At 39.2% G+C, this 22,456-nt stretch overlaps 1 pseudogene; it reads right to left on the reverse strand.

Moving 5' to 3' along the window:
• Nucleotides 1-22,456, reverse strand: part of LOC101605075 — an 83,841-nt pseudogene that overhangs the window by 57,076 nt on the left and 4,309 nt on the right.

Genomic DNA, 22,456 nt, shown 5'->3' on the forward strand with positions numbered 1-22,456 from the left:
ATGAAAACCATTTGTATTATTTTTAACACTAGTTCTTAAATCCTTAGTATACTTTTTTTTCTTTAGGGGATTCTACTTTATGATTTATGCAAGATCATTTTATGGTTATAATACTTCCTTGAATAGATTGGTGGAAAATGTTTCTTTCCACTAAGTTATTTGCCCATTTATTTACTTTTATGATATTTTGAACAGAAGCTTTTAAGACCTTCTCATAAAAATTCAGAAATTACTATTTTATACTTTCCACAACCAAGCTACAATAACTAAAACATGTCACTCATTTGACCTGTTTTGGCTAAATATATCTTCTTAAAAACAGCACTCTAGAATTTAAGTTTTAACACACCTGACCAGTGTGCACTGACCAATACGTCATACATCTATCACTGTCCCAAGCACAGAGTAGGGGTTCTTTCTATTTGTTACACAAATAAATCCATTACCAGTTTAAAAACCAATCTCCCAAAGACTTTATAGGCAGAGGAGACAATTGCTGCACTTGCAAATTATCCAGGGAGCCTGCCCAATATTCATGCCAATGTATGATTCAGTTTTTGAATTTTAGAACATAAAATATGTTAGGTTATTTTTGTCTTTTTAAAAATTTTTTTTTACATTTCTAACTTTTTTACAGCACAGGTAAATCAAACATTGATAACTCTAAGGCATATTTAATGAGTATACTTCAAAAGTGCTCCTGTCTCCTTCTTGGTTTCCATTTTCACCCCTCTCATGTCACCCTAAACTCTGCTTTGCTTTTCCTCTGTCTCCTTGGCTGCATTGTGAATTCGTGGGTATAATGGTTGGTCTGTTTTGCTTTTCATGTGTCTGGAGTTTGGTTATAGTGGCAGGAGGCCATACTTTCTCTCTCTCTTTTAAATAAATGCATAATTATTATGGCGAAATGCATCTTCCAGGACAATATAAAGTGCTATAAAGATGATCACTATTGGGTTTCTGCAAAAAGAAGTAACCAAGTGGCTTGGAGATAAACTAGGAAGGCTTCCTAGTAGACAGTGGTCCTGAACTTGGGCCTCTATCACTCATTTACTCAGTACGTATTTGTTGAGTGGTAAATATGTGCCTGATTCCCAGCATGTGCCTGATTCAGTGACACATGCATAGCAAATAGTTCTTAAGTGACTGAATTTCAGCTCCAGTGAGGGCCCAACTCTCTACGTCAGATCAAAATCAGGCTCAGATTTTTAACTAGTCTAAGAAATGAATCCAAGATTGAATTGAGAATTCTGACTTGGGGATGGAAGGCATTCCTTAGTGGAAGATTGCTTCTTATGTGAACAGTCCCCTAAAGGAACGGAAGAAGCTGGTGAGGAAGATGGGAGAGAAATATGGAGGACAGACGCCAACTGAATTGGATGAAAGCAGGAAGTACTATTAGTGTAAGGATCTGAACCCCTCTCAGGAGCTATGTAACAATGAGAAAGTTAAGGGTGGAAGTTGCTCCTCCCTTTTGCAAGTGTGTCTCTGACCTCCATGTAACTTCTGTGTCAGCCAACAGCTCAGAGTTAGCATATGAGCTAAGAGACATGCCATGCAGGATTGAAATGATAGAAAACACCCATAGGGAAGAGGAGATAGAGTTAAAGGAGGAAAGGTAAAAAGAAACTAGATGCTGAAGTAAAAAGAAACACTGATAAAAGTTTCACAATGAAAGACATATTTCCTTGTGTTTTTTTTTGTTGTTGTTGTTTGTTTCTTTTTTTTTTCTTTTTGGCCCTCACTAGCATTCCCTGATAAATATCCCAAAATGAGAAAGGATTAAGATTTTCCATGGTGAAAACCATTCCCCAGGATCTATAACCTTAGGTTTGTGTATACATGAAAACACAAATACAGGTGTGGGTGCAAAGGTTTTGTTGTGACACAGTACTAAAGATCATGACAAAGCAGGATGGGTTGGGAGATTTTCTGTTATTGTCTGACTCAGAAAGCAAGCTCTGAATTAGTTCTTTCCCTCATTTGTCCACTGAATATGAGATTCAAGTTATGATGACAGTTTAATATTCACTTATTGGGGATAAAAATAGCTATCTTCACAAAAATACCAGATCATGTCTTACAGTCTGTGTTCATCTGAACCAGGCTGACTTCTACCATTTGCCATTTAACTTAGCTCATCAAACTTCTTACATGTCTGAAAAATTAGCTCTTACCAGAAATAAGTTCTTAGTAATCTCATTTTCTTCCTTGATAAACAGAAAAAAAAATACCCTATTTAAAAAAAAACTGGAAAAAGGAGGTTGGGAAAATGACTTAGTGGTTAAGGCATTTGCTTGCGAAGCCTAAGGACCCCGCTTTGATTCCCCAGTACCAATGTAAGCCAGATGCCCAAGGGGGTACATGCGTCTGGAATTCGTTTGCAGTGGCTACAGGCCCTAGCATACCCATTCTTTCTATCTACATCTTCCTCTCTCTCTTCCTCTCTCAAATAAATAAATATATTTTTTAAAAAACTGAAAAAAAAGATTTCCATTGATACTTATGGAATTAATATTTATATTACAAGTCATGACTTAGAAAATAAAGCAAAGCATCTACAAAGTTAACTTTACAACTTAAGGAAAACTAGACTGGGGGAAGGAAAGTGGAGGTGAAAAGATACTAAATATGACTTGTACCTATGGATTTATCTTTTCATTCATCTTCTCTGAACACAGTAGCCACCCATTAATAAAGAGTAACAACATGCAGTATTTCAACTGCTCTTCCTCACCTCCAAATGTAAAGTCTTTTATAGAATGACAAGCTCAAGCACGTCATTTTACCTCCGCCTGATTTGGCCAACACTTTGAGGAGCCAGTGTCATTAGATGCAGTCTTCGGTGCTCACTGGAGCTCCTGGGAGAATTCGGCCAGAATCCTCTGCTTAGAGATCAAAGCATGATTTTCTTTTTTTCTTTACTGACATGTTTAAAAAGGCTGAGATATTTTGCTTACAAATAAGCTTAATGCTTCCCACCATGACTTACAAAAGTGGGTAATTAAAAAAAAAAAAAATGCTGGGCTGGAGAGATGGCTTAGCGGTTAAGCACTTGCCTGTGAAGCCTAAGGACCCTGGTTCCAGGCTCGATTCTCCAGGACCCAAGTTAGCCAGATGCACAAGGGGGTGCATGCGTCTGGAGTTCCTTTGCAGTGGCTGGAGGCCCTGGCGCGCTCATTATCTCTCTTTGCCTCTTCCTCTTCCTCTCTCTCTCTGTCGCTGTCAAATAAATAAATAAAAATAAACAAAATTTTTTTAAAAACCTGCCAGGGCTAAAACCTTTAAAAAGATGTTTGTGTTATCATTTTACAGAATTTAGCATATCTACTCAACAGGTTTTATCACTATAATTTTTAAAATATTTTATTTATTTATTTGCAAGCAGAATGAGAGACAGAGAGAGAAAGAAAGAGAGAGAGTAGGTACACCAGGACCTCCAGCAATTGAAAACAAACTCCAGATATATGTTGTACTTTGTGCATCTGGCTTTATTTGGGTACTGGGGAATTGAACCTGGGTTATTAGGCTTTACAGGCAAGCACATTAATGACTGAGTCATCTCTCTAGCCTCATATCTCTGTAAATTTTTTGTTTGAGGCAAGCCCAACAGACTTGCCATTTTTCTTCTTCTCCTCCTCCTCCTCCTCCTTCTTCTTCTTTAATGCAAGAGAGCAAGAACAAAAAAGGGAAGGAATTGGTGCACTAGGGCCTCCAGCCACTGTTATTGAATTCCAGAAGCATGCACCACCTTGCGTGCATGTATGATCTTATGAATTTGTATCACCTTGTGCATCTGGCTTACATGGGATCTAGAGAGTGAAACATGAGTCCTTAGGCTTCACTGGCAAGCACCTTAATGTCTAAACCATCTCTCATCCCTCACTGTAAATTTTTAAGAACTAAAAGTGAAGCTGGGCATGGTGGCACACACCTTTAATCCCAGCACTCAGGAAGCAGAGGTAGGAGGATGGCCATGAGTTCAAGGCCACCCTGAGACTCCATAGTGAATTCCAGGTCAGCCTGGGCAAGAGTGAGACCCTACCTTGAAAAACCAAAACAATAAAATTAAATTTAAAAAAATAAAATAAAAGTGAGATTAGAGAATTTGAAATACAATTATGGCTCTAATCATGAGTAAGTTTAGTTGAGATTAAAATCAAATGGATCTATGGTTGATTGTTCATTTAATATCAATGGTTGCAATATTCCATTTTGTACTGTATTAATCTACAAAAGCTGCCATAACAAAATGTCATAGAAAGGGAAGCTTAAGCAACAGGAATTTTTCACAGATCTGAACAGTGAGAAGTCCAAATTCAAGATAATACTGGGGTAAGTTTCATTCTTACACCTCTTCTCTTGGATTTGCTTGAAGTCATATCTCTGTGTGCTCATGTGACCTCTTTATTCATGTCTGTTCAAAGAAGACCAACCTGCCTTGCATCTCTTCTTGCCTTTTTTCCCCCTTTTTCCCCCCTTTTTTTATAAGATGGAGTATCTCTGTATTGGCCAGACTGGCCTCAAATTCCAAAGTGATTCTCCTGCCCCAGCCTTCCACATAGGTTGGACTAGAAATACATACTACCATGCTCTCCTCAGTGTCTCTTCTTGAAAGGAAACTAGTTTCATGAGACTAGGATCCCACCTTCATGATGTCATCTAACCCTAATGACCTCCTCAAAGTTTCATTTGAAGGACACAAGCATTCAGCCCATAATACACATTGGAGGCATCTTCGGCAGGCATGATTTAATGCAGAGATATGTTCTCAGGAGTGCACGGTTTGGCTATTGTTTGTCTGTAGTCACATCCTTGTGCATATCACAGAGTGTACCTACACAAAGTAAGTGTGGCTATAACATAATTCTGGCTGACATCATACTCTGAAATGTTGCTATGCAACTTTAAGTCTCTATCACCAAAGATTATGTATTCTAAGAACAAAATATTCCAAGGTCTAAGTAATATAGATCATCAGAACTATGAATCTAATCCTATTTTTTCATAGAAATTCACAAACATCAACTAATTAATATTATGATGTATTCATTTTGCAGGTGTCACACTTGAAAAGTCACGAGAAAAGAAGATTCTCTGAGGGTCATGGAACTTGGTGCTGGCAAAATCCCACTTGCTGATTACCAATCCAGTGCTCATTCCAGAAAGCCACACCATGCCTGACTTGACACGAATACATTTCCACATTTCAGTTAATAAAATATGTTATAACTTTCAGTCTGTCATGTTAGAGCTCAAGGGGTGAATCCAAGACTCCACACTACTGGCCTCTGGGAGACAAGAAAGAGAACAGAGACCCGCAGTCTGTCTCAGGGCTCTTTAGACACTGGCATGTTACACTGGCCAACATCCTTAGAGCAACAGAACAGGACTGTCCACAAGATATTTAAGGTAAGACTGGGAACATTCAGAGTGTATAGACATGAACTCCACAAGCTCTTTAAAACCACCTTCAGGTGACATCAAGAAACCAAGCTGGAACTAACATAAAGCTTCCTCCATCCGCACTAACATTCTGCATGCCAGAAGGTGCTATGCAAACTGCTATGCAAGGAAAGTCACAAGCAATCCCATCCACCTGCGGACTGTGTGCTTCATAACTAACCTGCATGGCAAGATGTGTCCACTGATGCAATACTGGCAGTAGAGATAGAGGAGCAGCCAACTGCTCTCTGCATTCTAGACCCTCTCCAGAGGAGATAAATCATACCTGGCACTTTAAATCTGACCAAAAGTTGATGAGGAAACCAATACTGTGGTTATTCTAACTGGACATCATGTCAAATCACCTTCTAAATATGTATTTATTCCCATAGACTGGTGCTGCTTGCAGCCCCAAACACAATATTAGACACTAGTTAATTAAGTCTTCCCTCATTAAATTATAACCTCACAAGATCCAGAACAGTTTCTAGCATCTATGTACTTCAACAACTGGAATGGTATCTGGCCTATAGTAACTTCCCAGTAAGTAGCTTTTCATTGGAGTAAAGGGAAAAGCAACCTTTTTAGCTAACAAAGCATGGAGAAAATGGGAATAGAGTCACCACTTTATCAACTTGAATAAGTTGTTGCAAAATACAGTGAAGATGGAAGTCCTAAAATAGGAAAAATCCTGACTAATAATACAAAACTAGTCTCAGGGATGGGATCACTTGCCTAGAATTTCAAATTTAAAGAAATAGTTACAGGTCTCCAAATTGCACATCCAATGTTTTTCCACTTTTTATCTGAACTAGATGGAGGAGAGCCATTTTAAACACAGCCAGCCACTTCTATCATCTAGGCTAGAACTTTGCATTTATCCTCAAGTAAAGCAGTCTTTTTGTCTGGGGAAAATACAAATTAATGAACAAAGGCAGGCTGTACTGTAAAACAAGTAGAAAGCAAGCAATCCCCCAGCTTTCCAGGGAAATCCAGGTCGCAGTGAACTCTCCTAATGCTGATGGTTCCTTTCTTGACCTCACATTCACTGAGAACCATTGTTGTGTCAGCCACTTCACAGTGAGACACCATACCATGGAGTACTAATCAAGGAATGGCTTCAGACAAATCTTTGTTCCTGTGAATTATGGCTCAGAGAAAGAAATGGTTAGTTTCCCATCCTGTATGCTCTGTTTAACATGTATCCCATTGGAGTCTCCTAGCATAGTGGATAGATGGAGGTTTGAACTCTGTGGAGCTGGGAGGTAGAGAGAAGCATAGACTTGCAGGTCCATTCACACTAGACTTAATACCAAGACAGAGTGTACAGTGGGATTTGGTGTTGTATGGCCAGGCTACAGTGAAGAGTCCACTGAGAGAAGACCCAAGAAGCTGGGAAGTATCCGTGCTGACTTTGGGTGTGCTGATGATGAGGGAGCTAGAGGCTAAGCCTACACCCCTGCAAATAGAAGCAGGGTTTTGTCTTAAGGAACTGAATATCCCCATTTAGTCATTGTTGATAAACACTAATTCTATCCATGAGAATGCTTTTGGAGTGATTGCCTTTAGGTAGAATGTGAGAAGTCTGTTTCCTATCTTTGGGACCCTGGGGACTTTGTCAGGTTTCTAGAGCATGGAACCTTCCTAGACACTGGTTGATAGAGGAGTTGTGGGTCTGCCTAGTAGACACCAACTGGGAACTAAGTGTCTTTGAGAGCCCTGAGAAAAGCTACTGTTGAAAACATAGTAATTCAAGTTTGACTACCCAAGCATTTTGTTTCATATAATGTATTGTAATTGTAATTCTATGTAACTATAAAAGGACCTGGCCCAGGATGGCTGGCAAGCAAGAGAGCAGAGGCGGATGGTCTCTGAAAAGTTGCAGGTATGATCAAAGACACTCAACCCTCAAGTTCAGGGACAATACAGGGGTACAAGTTTGACCTGGAGGATGAGTGATAGTGACTGGTCACTGAGAACTCTTTGACTCCAAGAATAACAGGTAAGCAGGGAAGGATAATTTCTAATATTTATGCACAACATAGATTGGCACATAATTTAAGTGATTATGAAATTAAAATAATAACAATAAGATTTTTCTATTTGGAATCATGGTGCTAAATCTTGGGTCAAAGACTTATTTCCCTAACTTCCCCATACCTTATATTATATAATGACAGTAGATATATGGAAAAAATATCCATAACCCTTGGTATTGACTGACAAAAGGTTTTATACATTAAAGAAAGTATTCATACATACTAAAATCTGACAATGGAATCCTCACTTACTAAAAGTTATCTCAGTGGCCTCCTTAACCACTGAGTTCTCAGTTGCCCCAAGACTCTCCTATACTCTACCTGAAAGAATCCTGTGTCTCACCATGAGCCAGACCCAGCCAACACTACAGCCATCCAGCCATATTTGCCACCACCATTGGACTGAGAGGTGCTCTTGAGCAAATATCAGCCCCCAGAGAGAATTAACAAGACTTAAGCATCATATATAGAAAAAAAGAGAACAGCTCCTTCTTCATACTCCTAATTTAATCACATTTTCAGATTAAATGGACACTGTGGTAGTTTAAATAGATGTCTCCCTATAGACTTAGGAGTTTTATTGTTTTTTTCCTTTTGTTTTCAGCTACCTGGGTAGAGGAGATGTCACTAAGCAGATCCTATGGTCCAGCCCTAAGGTGTAGTGGTGGATTTGGAATTTTGGTCTGAAGATATACAAAGTACTTGAACTTTGCTGGGGTTTCTGAAGTGTGCTTGCCTGTGCTGGTGGTGCTTTTAAACTGGGTTCAGTGAAAAGAGGCCAACTTCTTCTGCCGTTATGGAACTTCCTCTGGATCTGTAAGATTCAAATAAATCCATTCTTCCTCCCATTAACTTTGTCTGGTCTGGAGGTCCATCCCAGCAGCAAAAGGCTGTCTGCTACATAACTGGTACCAGGAGTAGGGTAAAACTTCTGTGATAAATCTGACCATATGGATTCTGGTCTTTTAAAACGTGTGCACTGGAGAAATGGGAAACTTGGTACTTAAAACTAAAGATGCCTTTTGCAGTAGTAAGCCAATTATATAGACTATACTGATAAAAGTTTAAAAATGCTAAGTACAAAGAAAATTGTATTTGGAGACTTAGCTTGTAAACTTTCTAAGGGGAAAGAAAGATTACAGAGGACTTTTTGTTGGAACTGGGCTGCTGACATAAGGGCTGGCTACATTCTGGGATCCATGCCCAAAGAGTTTGATCAATGTTAAATTTGTAATGGACTGATGTGCTTGGCTAAAGATATGGGAATGAGAAATTGAAGATTTAAGTTGAAAAAATACAAAGAAATTTAAAATTTACTGACACAGAGACTGGTTTTAGGTAACTAAAGCTTCTATTTTCATACTATAATAAAAATACAAACTCTTTTGCAAAAGAGTTGACTGGAGAAGGAAACTGCTCTTCAAGGGCATATTTGTTTCCTCCCTGAATTAAGAATATGGCTGTGTCCTACACACCTGGTATTAGTTTCAGAAATATAAAAAATATATACAGTGGTCACGAAGTACACATGATTAACTATTGCTGAGGGTGCAGCATGAGGCAAGGCATGATGACTCTCATAAATAGGCAGACTAAGCCACTGGAGGATGGACCATGGTTTGCAGTGGAGACACAAGGATATTCCAATATACCAGGGCTGTACAAGAACTACCACAGAGGCTGTTGACTCAGTATGGAAGTTTTCCCTGGCTACTCAGCCAAGCTGGAGGGGCAGAATTACAAAATCCACAGAGACTCAGTCACTAGTTATGATATCAGACTTGAACTACAAATGTTTGAAGTTTACTTTATGGTTATTGAGTTAACATTGTTCTAGTCTCTCTTTGTTATGCCTTATAACAGTTGAAAATGTTTGCTCTGTGCCATTACATGTTAAAAGTATATAACTTGTTTTGATTTTATAAGACACACAGCTTAGAAACTATCTTAAATCTCAGATGAAACTTGGGACTTTAAAACTATCTAAAGTTGGTAAAAACTATAAAGACCTTAAATTTGGACTAAACACAATATACAATGTAACATGGGTATAAATCTCTTGGGGGCCAGGGGCAGAATGTGGTAGTTTAAATAGATATCCCCCTGTAGATTCTGGAATTTTATTAAAGCTTCTTGGATTTCCAGCTACCTGGCTGGAGGAGGTGTCACTGAGTGGATCCTGGGGTCCAGCCCTAAGGTGTGGGGGTGGATTTGGAATTTCAATATAAAGATAAACACAGTGGTTGAGCTTTGCCTGAGGTTCCTAAAGTGTGATTGTCTGTGCTGGTGGTAGTTTTGCTTTTGGGCTTTTTCTTTCTCAGCATAGGCCTGTGGAAGAGGCCAACTTCTTCTGCCATTATGGAACTTCCCGTGGATCTTTAAACTTCAAGTAAATCCCTTTCTCCATAAACTTTATCTGATCTGGAGGTTCATCTAAGCCACATGAGGCTGTCTGTTAAAGACATCTTTTGAGATGTGTGTGTGTGTGTGTGTGTGTGTGTGTGTGTGTGTGTGTCAAATATATATATTTGCTTTGAGGTAGGCAGCCTAAAAGTTGACCTTTCTAGATTCAAGGTGATACTTTCTCCCCCCCCCCCCCCCGCTCTCTCTCTCTCTCTCTCTCTCTCACACACACACACACACACACACATATGGTCAGAAAGCAGTATAAAAATTATAGTTACTAAGCATTAAACATAGCCTACATTTCAATTTAAATGATATCAAAACCTCAATACAAAATCATATCATATCAGACCTAGATTCAAACTAGTATTTTTATTTATTTATTGACCCCATACCTCAGTTAGCCTTATTACAAGATGTACATAATAATAGATAATACCAAGTGCCTCACCAGGTGACAAGGAGTAAATAATGCTGTAAAGCACTTAGAAAACAATGCCTCTCACCCATCACTTCAGTGCTCAAGAAATATTACTATTCAATATCAATAATATTACTTCAATATTCCTAAAATATTACCAAGCGCAGGAACTGACAGTTGTGTCATTGCAGAGATTCAGACAGGAAATAGCTGGCTTTATTCTGAACAGTACAGAAGTGGTGTTTTGCCTTTATCATTTGGCACATCCATCCATTGCTTTTTGGTAGCATGCTGGAAAATCTACCACAGCATGCTCCAACACCCACACCCCAGCTCTCTAAATCAGCTGTTCTCGTATGAGTCAGCACACACACCCAAGCATCTTGGTTTCCCTTCAGAAGTATACAGGCTGCAGTTTCCCAGTCAGACTGCAACTGCTGCCCCAAGTAAACACTTTCGGCAGAAAGCCAAGAGGGCATGTAGTAGAGTCACAGACAGGCATCTTTTTGGGTCCAGATTAAGGTTTTGCCTTGTGCAGAAAATGAGCTGTGATTGCCATAAAATAAGCCAAAAGCAAGGTATTGCAGTGCTGCAAAGAATGGTTGGTGGAAGGAAGCATCTTCAGCCCACATTGCACCTTACTGTAACCAGAGCTCACAAGTCCCACAGTTTCACCACCAACTTCACACAGTTAGTTGAGCTATATATAAAACTGCTTCTGTTTGTACCTAAGTTTTCTCTTCTTCTTTCTTCTTTCTTCTGATATTGTACTGTTTTAAAGCAGTGGATAAAGATATCTGACTATAGAGATGGGATGGTCTTAGCAAAAACTAGATAGAGGCAAAAAATCAGACCGAAATTATATTTCTCAAGCATATTACTCCAGAAGCAACATGTGCCTAGTGATTTGGCCTCCTCACAAATGAAATCAAATGTGTCCATCCATCTCACAGGAACAATGGTTTCATGATCCTCTGTAAAACTAAACAGAAGATGGGTAAAATAGAAAATCTCAACTAATGGAATTCTCAGGCATGAAAGTGTCCTGAATTTTACATTTTAAACTGCTTCTACTTTTTGTCAAAGATCTCTCTAAAAATAAATTCAGCCCTTAAGCAAGTATACTATCAGGACAATTGTATTTTGAGGATGTGGAATTCTGAAATCAACCAAGAACATTAGATAGCATATGTTAACAAGTTTTGATCATTTACTATTCCAAAATATCATTACTGGGGGAAAAATTCTCTTCATTTGACTCCTGCTTAAGATTTATAATTTATTTTTACAGCTGTTCTGATTTTTTTCTGAAAAGAAAAACTGAGCTCAACTTTGTTTTCCATGTGAAAAGGGACAAGAATATGCACCTCCATTTCCATTCCTGAGGGAGGCATACAGCCAGCCCACATGAGACCCTCATCATAACAATCAGAGGAAGAGTGATAAAAATGGGTGTCAGAATTAATTTCGTGCATTTGGTTAAAACTAATAATGTTCTTTCTGAAATACATAAATGTTAAAGACCTAAAATAAATCTTAAAAGAACCATTATGCACTCTTGGGACAGAAAGTCCTGAACTTCTTTTGTTTTGCTTAAAAGTCAAATCTTAGTTGGCCTCAAGCTAAAAATGAATCCCTAGAGAAGCTATGCTTAGTGAAAGTCAGCACTTCCCTAACAGTGCCAGTGAAGTTCATGGGATTGCAGTATCTCAAAAGAACACAGATGAATGGGAGCTCTTGTTTACCTATATGGCTTTCTATGTTCCTGTCCTCCAAGCCTACCAACACTCCTGAAACTGTAACTGCCAAAGGTTACTGGTGACCACAAATTGACAAATCAGGACTTGTTTCCTGTCTCAGCACTTGTCTTCTGTCTTTCAGCATCTGATGCCGCCTCTTCCTCTGTCTTCGGCGATGCTACACTTTTGATTCTCTTGACACTTGCCTTCCTCTTTTCAGTCCTCCTCCCTGTCTTTCTGGCCCTGCATGTTGCTGTGACTAAAAATTCTATCTTTGTCAGTCTTCTGTGACTCAATGCATACTAGTAAACTCAACAGCTCCTAGAACTTCAACTTGCACCACAAAATAAGAATAACAGACTTTTTGTCTAGTCCATACCCACTCCTGAGCTCCAAGCTTGGGTCCATTCCTGCTGGTGCTCTCTGCTTCCTGTTCCTATACTTTATCAGTCCTCCTCCCTGTCTTTCTGGCCCTGCATGTTGCTGTGACTAAAAATTCTATCTTTGTCAGTCTTCTGTGACTCAATGCATACTAGTAAACTCAACAGCTCCTAGAACTTCAACTTGCACCACAAAATAAGAATAACAGACTTTTTGTCTAGTCCATACCCACTCCTGAGCTCCAAGCTTGGGTCCATTCCTGCTGGTGCTCTCTGCTTCCTGTTCCTATACTTTATCTTGCTGAGGAGCAGGGATAGCCACTTCAAGGTTTCTTCTAACTCCTCACATCTCTTACTTACTGTCATTAATCACTGACAAAAATTCTGCCTCCTGAACTTATTGTCTGTCTACATCACGCTCCCCATACTTCACCCTGACTTACGTGAGAGCAGAAAGTATTACCTGTAATCTAGAAAGACCATCCTTTATGCTGCCTACCTCAAAGCATTCTTTCAAACACCTTAGCCTGAAAAGCTCAACTTTTCCTGAGAAAGTTTCAATTCTAGGTAAACTAACCCTTTGGTTTAAAAAGAATTCTTCATAAGTAATATAGAACCAATGCTAATAGGGAAAGGAAAATAATTCCTTTTCCTTGAGGTTTATGGCACCTGGATGGAACCAATCATTATCAAGAAACTGTTTTCAATAATAAAAGTATGATCATTATGAATTCATTTTTTCTTTGCACACATGTTCATTGACCATTTATACTAAATGATACACTGACTAAGCCAAGGTAGGTTGAGGAACAGATGGGGAAAAAAACGATACAAATGAAAAGCTGTCAGCTAACACTAAATGCTGTGCAGGGTATAACCAAGAGTGGGGTGGAAACTGCCTTACACTGGGTAGTAAGGTAAGGTCTTTCATTGGGTGTCATGTAACTGAGGCCTTAGGGATAACAAAAGTAAAAGGAAGCTGGGCGTGGTGGTGCACGCCTTTAATCCCAGCACTTGGGAGGCAGAGGTAGGAGGATCGCCATGAGTTTCAAGGTCACCGTAAGACTACATAGTGAATTCCAGGTCATCCTGGGCTAGCATGAAACCCTACCTTGAAAAACAAAAATAAATAAATAAAAGGAAGCTGCCAAGGGACCAAGAAGAATGAAGACCATGAAGAAAGTTCCATCTCAAGAGGCCTCATTGCAGAAAAGCCTGAAGGAAGAAACCACTGGATCTGAAGTAGAAGGAGAAGGTAGTCGTGTGTGGTCAGAGTGCAGTGAACAAGAAGAGAGGGCACCACAGAGGATGTGAATAAGCTACAGTGAGGCCAACTTAGAATACAAAATAAAGCTGCATTCATCAATGTAATTAAATAATTTATAGAAGCATTTTTCATACTTTTAACTTTGTGTGCTTTCACTGTATAAACTATTCAACAAACTATTCACAGTTTCCATTTGTCAAATGGAAACATAGTTGCAGTAGAATAATTTAAAATTTTCTGAAGAACAATTATATCACTTTGATCCTAATCACCCCAGATGGAAAACAAAGCAGTAGTTCTTCACTGTTGGGAAGATAAGCTAAATGGTGTTGCCTACATTCAATGGAATGCTTTTGAGCGGTCAGGAGCAATGAACCAGAGTCACACAACAGCATGGGAAGTTCTTTAATGCAGCTTGAAAATGAAAGAAGGCAGCCATATGGCTGCATATGTATGATACTCTGAAACCATAAGGCTTGGAAATGGGTACCTGGTTACTGGGTGTTAAAAGGTAAGGACAGGGGCTGACTATAAAGAGTCGGGAAGGGGAATTTGATATCTGATCAAACGTAACAGACATGGTGGAATATGCACAACTTCGCATTTAACAAAACCCATAGAAATATGCATCACTAGTGAATTTGGTTTTCCAAAATTAAAAAAAATAAATAAAACTAATCAGAATGTATGAGGAAAAGGAGGGGAGATCATGTGTACTACAAATGAACAACATAACCACACTTCTGGTCATTTAAATATGAAGTATCCCCCACAAGCTCATGCCTTTGAACACCTGGTCCACAGTAGGTGGTACCAGCTTGGGAAGTTATGGAACCTTAAGGATAAAGAATCTATGGCAAACATAAGCCATTGGGGTTAAGCCTTGGTAGTGATGTTGATTTCTTCTTGTGACCCAAACTCACAGCTGTCTGACCCACCAAGAAATAAGGAGTTGCTATCACACTCTCACTGCCCCAGCAGCCACGGGGAACATCCCCATCATGAAGGACTGTATCAACTGAAACCATGAGCCAAAATAAAACTTTCCTCCCTTAAGTCAGCTGTATGGTCACAATGATTACAAAAGAACCTAATACACACCCTGAAAGAGAATGTGAGAAGAAGGGATGAGGGGAGAAAGGATGTGGGGAGAAGCTGGTCTAAATAGCTTTGGAAAGTTGTTTTGAATCCAAAAAGAGTTTTTATACTGCATTAAATGGCAAGTGTGTTTCTTATACATGTATAGGTTTGCAACTCTAAAATATGCTACTTGTATACTAGGTTTGACCAAAATCATCAACATATTGCAGATAATAGAAGGAAGATATCTCACTGTTGCAGAAACCAACTAGAAATAAGGAAAGTGTCGAGGCTTCCTATGACTCATGATTCCATGCCAAAACAAGTGTGTGTGTGTGTGTGTGTGTGTGTGTGTGTGTGTGTGTGTGAAAAACCAACATACATTTCCTAATTTTACTCAGCAGAAACAGGAGTAATTAACATATATAATCCTAGATCTTGCTTACTTTCTAAGAGAAAGTATCTTGCCCTGGTTTGTTCCAGTGCTAAGAAAGAGAAAATGCAAATGATAGTTAAATATTTTGTGGTGTCAGAAAGTAAGGAAGTAGTAAAAAGAAAAAATTTTTATACCACAAGGCAACTTGGAAAAGCTCCCAATGGTCAAATTTAGAGCAACATTAGAAGTAAAGCAAATTATGACACAACTGGATTAAAACTGAATAACAAAGCAACTTTATACATCAGTGTTAATATCAACACAGGCCAGAAGGTGGCACTATTTTATGAAGTGATGATAAAAACAGTAGATTTGGAGGTTAAAATATCAAAGACTCTGTTTTAGATATGGCAAATCTAACATTTCTGCTAGTTCTAAAAATAACAACTAAATTAACAAAATAAATGGGAGATAAGGAACAACTTTAACATAAAAAATAATTTTAACTGATAAACATAAAAGGAGTAAAGGAACTAAAAATGTATCATTTGAACACCACAGTAATAACTGTCACAGGCAATAGCCAAGATGGGCGTTAAAATAAGTCATTTATGAAAGTACTGTGCACTCTGTAATTTTTAAATAAAAAGAAATCAATATTGACAACTTTGAAAGCTTTTTAGAAAAGTATTAAAGTAGATTAAGAAGAGTGAGTATAGAGGCAAATGTTTTAACATAACAGCCTTGGGAAAAGATAATAGTAGCTTTTACTGAAAGGTAGCCATGGATATGGAAACAAGTGGAAAGACTGAAGATTATATTTCGAAGGCACATAGGAACAGAATTGTGATAAGATAACAGTAATTATTTAAAAAGAGAAATTGAGGCTGATGGCTAGGTTTATGTCTAGATGAACTGGTCCTAAAGTGGTACTATTTCCTGAAGTCAGATAATAGGCAGATTTCAGGGCAAAAAAAAATCAGAGATTCAGCTAAAAGCTGGAATCAACCCAGATGTCCATCATTAGAAGAATGGATAACAAAGATGTGGTATATCTACACAATGGAATTCTATACAGCAGTAAGAAAAAACGACATAAAGAAATTTGAGGAAAAATGGTTGAACCTGGAACAGATCATTCTCAGTGAACTTACCCAATCACAGAAAAAAAATCGACACATAGTCTCACTCATCTGCCACACCTAAACTGAATCTGCCCAAGATGCCTTACATACCCAGCAAGCACCTCATGGACTAGACAATAAGATGGATGGGAGGGAGGGGAGGGAATCAAAGAGTGGAAAACAGTAATCTGGAACCAAACGGCAATGGTACCATAAAATTCTGCTTCCTAAAAGACAGACCAAATGGCTGAACCTTCACTAGACCCTTACAGGAAACACCTGAACCACAAGACACTGGAGAGGGTAGGATCAAGACTGACCTAAATCTCCTACATCTTCCCTCCCTCCCTCTCCCCCTCTCCCCTCTATCTCTCTCCTCTCTAACTCTTGTATATTAGTTATCTTTTTCCTCAATTTCTTAGTGGACACTGACCTGTAACCCCCACTTCCAGCTTGGGCCTACCATCCACAATGAGCTTTTGATCAGAGAAACCTACAAGGTTTCCCAAAACAATGACAGACTTCTGTCAGAGTACTTGATGACCCACCAAAGGCCAGTGATAAGACCCTATTGCTGAAGACTCCATACACAGCTGATGCGTAAAATGGAATGACATGGCTGGAAGCCAGGAGAGAGTCAGTCCCCAGACAGTCAGCGTGTCTAGTGCCAGAGGTGCTACATAGGCGACTGGGGGAAATGACCAAGATCTGTCCAAGCAACACATTGTTTAACCTAATTAGCAACAAATAACCGGATGTGATGCCCACACAAGTGCAATAGTGGTACACAGCCATGGTGAGGAATCAATTGCTCTTGATTTGGCTAACTGATCCACTCAGTGGTACTAGACCCTTAGCTGGAGCTGGGAAACAAGTCAGAACCATACCCAAACACAAGCCCACTCTACAATATCAAGCTACCATCAATCACGGGGTATAAGAGGGCCTACACCTATCAAAGTGTCTATCAAAAAAGTAAGTGTTATCTCAATTTTCCGGGTGCTAACTTACTCTCCGTTGGAGAATCTGCTTCTCTTTTCCAGATAGATGCAGATCCTAAGAAGAGAGCTGCCCCAACATACCTCAAAAGGGGCCCAATTGAAACTAAGGACAACTGGTGAAATAAGCAAGGGTGATGTTTTCCTGTGAACCACAAGACACAGCACAAAGGGGAAGGAGATCAACACAGAGAAAAATCAACTCCTACCAAATCAGAGAGCCAAAGCCTCAGAGGTCCCCAACACCTCAGCACTGAAGCAGACCAAAAATGAACCCAACATGGCTCAGGGAAATCTTGTGGAAGAGGGGGCGGAAAGAATGTCAGAGTTACATGTTGGGTCATGATTTGCAGAGACATTTATCATACTAATAACTGGGGGCTAACTCCACAATGCACGACCCATTTTCATTAACAAGGAGGGTCTAATGGGAGGGGGTAGATCACAGATGAGCATAAATAATGGTACCAAACTGCCTGTATTCACTGAAATGAAAACTAATAAATTAAATTTAAAAAAAATCAGAGATTCTATTAGATTTGTCTTATGAAATTTTTATTAGGCATCCAAGGGAAGAAATTAAAGAAGCCATTGTTCTGTGACAATGGAATGCAGAAAGATGAGCCTAGAAAATTCTAGAGCTATAAGCACAGAAGTAATGTAAAGCTCAGAAAATAGAATGTTTGACTTTGAAATTATGACAAAGTTCCACCCGGCACTAAAAACATGATCTAGGGTGGGGAAATGGCTCATTAATTAAAGGTATTTGCTTGCAAAGCCTGCCTGCCCAGTTTTGATTCCAGTACCCTCATAAAGCCAGATGCACAACATAGCACAAGCATCTGGAGTTCGTTTGCAGTGGCAAGAGGCCCTGGCAAGCCCATTCTCTTTGACTTTCTGTATATCTCTGCCCTTTTCAAATAAATGAATGAATGAATATATAAATAAATAAAATATTAAAAACCCACAATCTAACTTATACCCATGAAAATGATGAAGATAGCATGAAGAAAAAAATCACTGGCAAAAAAAGTTTTTTTCTGACTACCACAGATAAATGCACCCCACTGCATGCATGTGCATAGACCACACACACACACACACACACACACACACACACACACACACACACCACAAAATGCACACACACACAATACACACACAGCATACACACACAAAACACACACATACAACACACACACACAAATAGGCCTTAAGTGAAAATACTGGAAAATGGGATGTATCTGTTACTTTCTCATTGCTAGAACAAAATACCTAACCAGAAGTAATTTAGAGAGGGAAACTGTTGAAACATTCCCCCCATCCTCTCCCTCTCTCTCTCTCTCTCTCTCTCTCTCTCTCTCTCTCTCTCTCTGTCACTTTCTCCCTCACTGGCTCGCTTGCTCTCTCACTGGCCCACACTCTGCACCCTTCTCTCTCTTGTGCTTCGCTCTCTTGCTCTCGCTCTCTCTCTCTTCCTCTTCTTCTCCCTTTCCTTCTTCCTCTCCCCAGGTTTCTGATGCCTCACTCTCTCTATGGCTTCAGATCCCCCTTAGAGTCAAGAAACCATCTGTCTTGGTCCCTCTATCCAAATGCAGAATCCAACAACTAAGCCTAAGCTCACAAGGTGTGCTGGCCTGCAGCACGAGAGTCGAAACAGACCCTGAAGGAGGGAGTGGGAATGGATCTGAGACAAGAACACAAGGAATGGAGCCAAGACAAGTTCTGATCAAGGCTCAGGTTTATTCAGGCAAACACAAGCTTATATACAGAAAAAAACTTTCTCGACAATGCCTATGTGCCTAAAGTCAGCTTCACCAGGGCCATACAATAATTAATGTCTCTGTGTCTGGTGCCTGCTTCGCCAGGGCTGTATGAAAATGCCTCTGTGTCAAGAGGTCAAAGAGCAGCTTCAGCTCCCGACATCTCCCCCTTCTTTATTTATTAAAAGAAGCGACTGTGCCTGTCTTAGGTTGTCAGAGGCATCCTTACCCATCATAGGACAAATGTATTATCCTTCAATATGTGCCCTGTCTTAGGTTGGATGCCTCCTCCCCCCGATCTTACCCGTCTCTGGCTACCAGCTGGATAAAATTCAGGGAGGATTAGGATAAAGTCTGAGGGAGCCTAGGACGTGTTCTATAGTGCATACCTTGGACCTCTGTGTGAACATTCACAACAGACTTTATTAGACGTGAAGAAAATAGACAATAGGCATAAGAAAAGCAGAAGGCAAACTCCCACAACTGCAAAGCTGTCTATCCAGGAATTTAGAGAGTTCCAGCCAGGCAACACAGACTTAGTTGCAGCCAGTAAATCATTAGGGGCCTTAGTGGAGTCAAAATCAAGATGCCTGTTCTGTATAGCTAGAATTTCTGAATGTAAACTAACCAAATCTAATGAAATGTTAGCATGGTGACAAATTCCTTCCAAATGCATTTTGACCTTTACCCAATCTTCATAACTAGCATTGTAAATTTTAGAGGTGATGCAGATTCATTGATAATCTGCATGGCATTCCAATCGAGCTCTAATCTTCATTCCTTGAATTTGCTCTCCCAAATAGGTCACTACATCAAACAAAGCATGTATTTTTTCTTCTAACTTCTTGTCTATGGCTACTTGAGTTCCCAAAGCAACAGAAACGGTTTTAGCTAGATTATTAACAAAGTGTGCATATGAACTTCTTGTGTAAGAGCAACAGCAGCAGTAGTAATAGAAGCTAATAATGTAATAAATGCAACAATCCCAGCAATAATTAAACCTAAAATTCTCTTTTGTCTATTTAAACTATTTTTAACCTCCTCTAGAATTTGAATACCCTTGTCAGAGTACCAAGGCTTTGAAAGATTAACAGGAATCATAACAAATGCAGGTTGTTTGACAATCATTACAGCTTCAGAATCATGAGAAATACAATTGGACTGACTACAATTATCACAGGTAACATTAAACATTCCTTTAGACCCGTGATACCAAGTAATATTTATATTTCCTAACATCAGGGCATAAGGTGGTGTAACACAGGCCATAACAGTTCCCTTCGGAAGATGTGACTTTGATACCTCCCATAGCAGCAGCAATTTTCCACATGTAAGTTTGCTGATGTCCATTGTCTGACCACCACAATCCTGAGGACAGTCCAGTAACCCAATCATTAACCCATTCAGTTTTACTCCCTATAAAACCTGCTTTATCTTCTTTGTACCTTGTACATGCTCTTGTGCATGCTTTACAGTAATGTTTCTTTCCTGTATTTCAAAACATCCCACTATGCTGATCTTAGAAAAGCATAGTGGAATACCTAGACCACGCCCTGAATATGAACTCATAATTATTTGATGTAATTTTATATTTTTACTAGATGGCATGCTTAGCAACCAAATGTTATTGACTAGAACTATGATTACTTTTTTCTCCTCGGTCACTGGATGTAATATAGGAGGGTCAGGAACATAGGTCCAGTATACTTTACTGTAAGCAAGATGTAGATGACATCATATCATCAGGATCAGCAGTGTCCTCTTGTTTGATCTCATGGCCTGCATACCAGACCAAACATTCTGGCAACCATCTGGCTCCATTTTCTTTCTGTGAAAAAATACAAACAGATCCTCATCCCCATATTAATACAGGGTAAAGTCCACTCCATTTGTCAGTTAATGGATCTTTCCACATTACTTTAGCATAATTAGTCTTGGTTTGAGCATGCCAAAAATGGTCAGCAGCAGAAAACCCTTTTGCATCCAAAAGTAAAAAATTTAAAATAAATAAAGTATGCTTTAACCATCTTGTTACTGATTCCTGTGTCATATCCCCCTTTTTAGTTTTTTGTAACCAGACTTTTAATGTTCCATTTGCTAGTTCAATGATACCTTGCCCTTGGGGGTTATAAGGAATTCCAGTAACATGTTCAATATTAAAAGAAGAACAAAAGTGCTTAATTCCTGCACTTGTATATCCTGGACCATTATGTGTTTTCAGTTGTTTAGGTACTCCTAAAATATTAAAAGAATGAAGACAATGAGAAATAACATATTTAGTACCTTCTCCCGTTTGAGCAGAATAAGTGTCAATAGAAACATGTACAAATTTCATTTTTCCAAACTCAGGAACATTAGTTATATCCATTTGCCATAAATGGCCAGGAGTCAAATCTCTAGGATTGACACATGATATGGCACAGGTAAAAATGTGAGACATTGTTGACAATTTTTAACTATCTGTCGTGCTTGTTCACGTGTAATTTTATATTTAAGACAGAGTATTAGCTTTAAGATGATGAAGCTTATGAGCATTAATAGCTTCTTCCACAGAAAAAATTCTGGTAGCCTCGTCTGTAATAGCATTTCCCAGAGCTAAGGGTCTGGGGAGGCCAGAATGAGCACGAAGTTGTCCTACACAGAAAGGTGCTGAGCTCTGGAGAATCAAAAGTTGAACCTGTGCAAACAAATTGTAAACAGTAGAAGAAGGACTTATTCTACTACAGGTTTCTAAATAAGGAACTGAGTGGACAATATATTGGCTATCAGTGTAAATATTAACAGATATAGTAGCAGTATGTTGCAATAAAGCTTTAAAGGCTGACAGTTCTACAAACTGTGCAGATTTATAAGGAGTATTAAAAGTATATGTTTGTCCCACATGATCATAAATGTTGGCGGGGATGTGGAAAAAGAGGAACCCTTCTACACTGCTGGTGGGAATGCAATCTGGTCCAGCCATTGTGGAAATCAGTGTGGAGGTTCCTAAAACAGCTAAAGATTGATCTACCTTATAACCCAGCTATAGCACTCCTAGGCATATATCCATAGGAATCATCTCATTTCCTTAGAAGTGCATGCTCAGCCATGTTTATTGCTGCTCAATTTATAATAGCTGGGAAATGGGACCAGCCTAGATGTCCCTCAACTGATGAGTGGATAATGAAGATGTGGCACATTTATACAATGGAGTTCTACTCAGCAGTAAAGAAAAATGAAGTTACAAAATTTGCAGAAAAATGGATGGATCTGGAAAGGATTATACTAAGTGAGGTAACCCAGGCCCAGAAAGCCAGGTGCCACATGTTCTCCCTCATATGTGGATCCTAGCTACAGATGATGGGCTTCTGCGTGAGAAGAAAAATACTTAGTAGCAGAGGCCAGTAAGTTAAAAAGGAGATATAAAGGGAAGAGAAAG

The sequence above is a fragment of the Jaculus jaculus genome, chromosome 6 (genome assembly GCF_020740685.1).
Source record: "Jaculus jaculus isolate mJacJac1 chromosome 6, mJacJac1.mat.Y.cur, whole genome shotgun sequence".
In the NCBI taxonomy this organism is placed as follows: Eukaryota; Metazoa; Chordata; class Mammalia; order Rodentia; family Dipodidae; genus Jaculus; species Jaculus jaculus.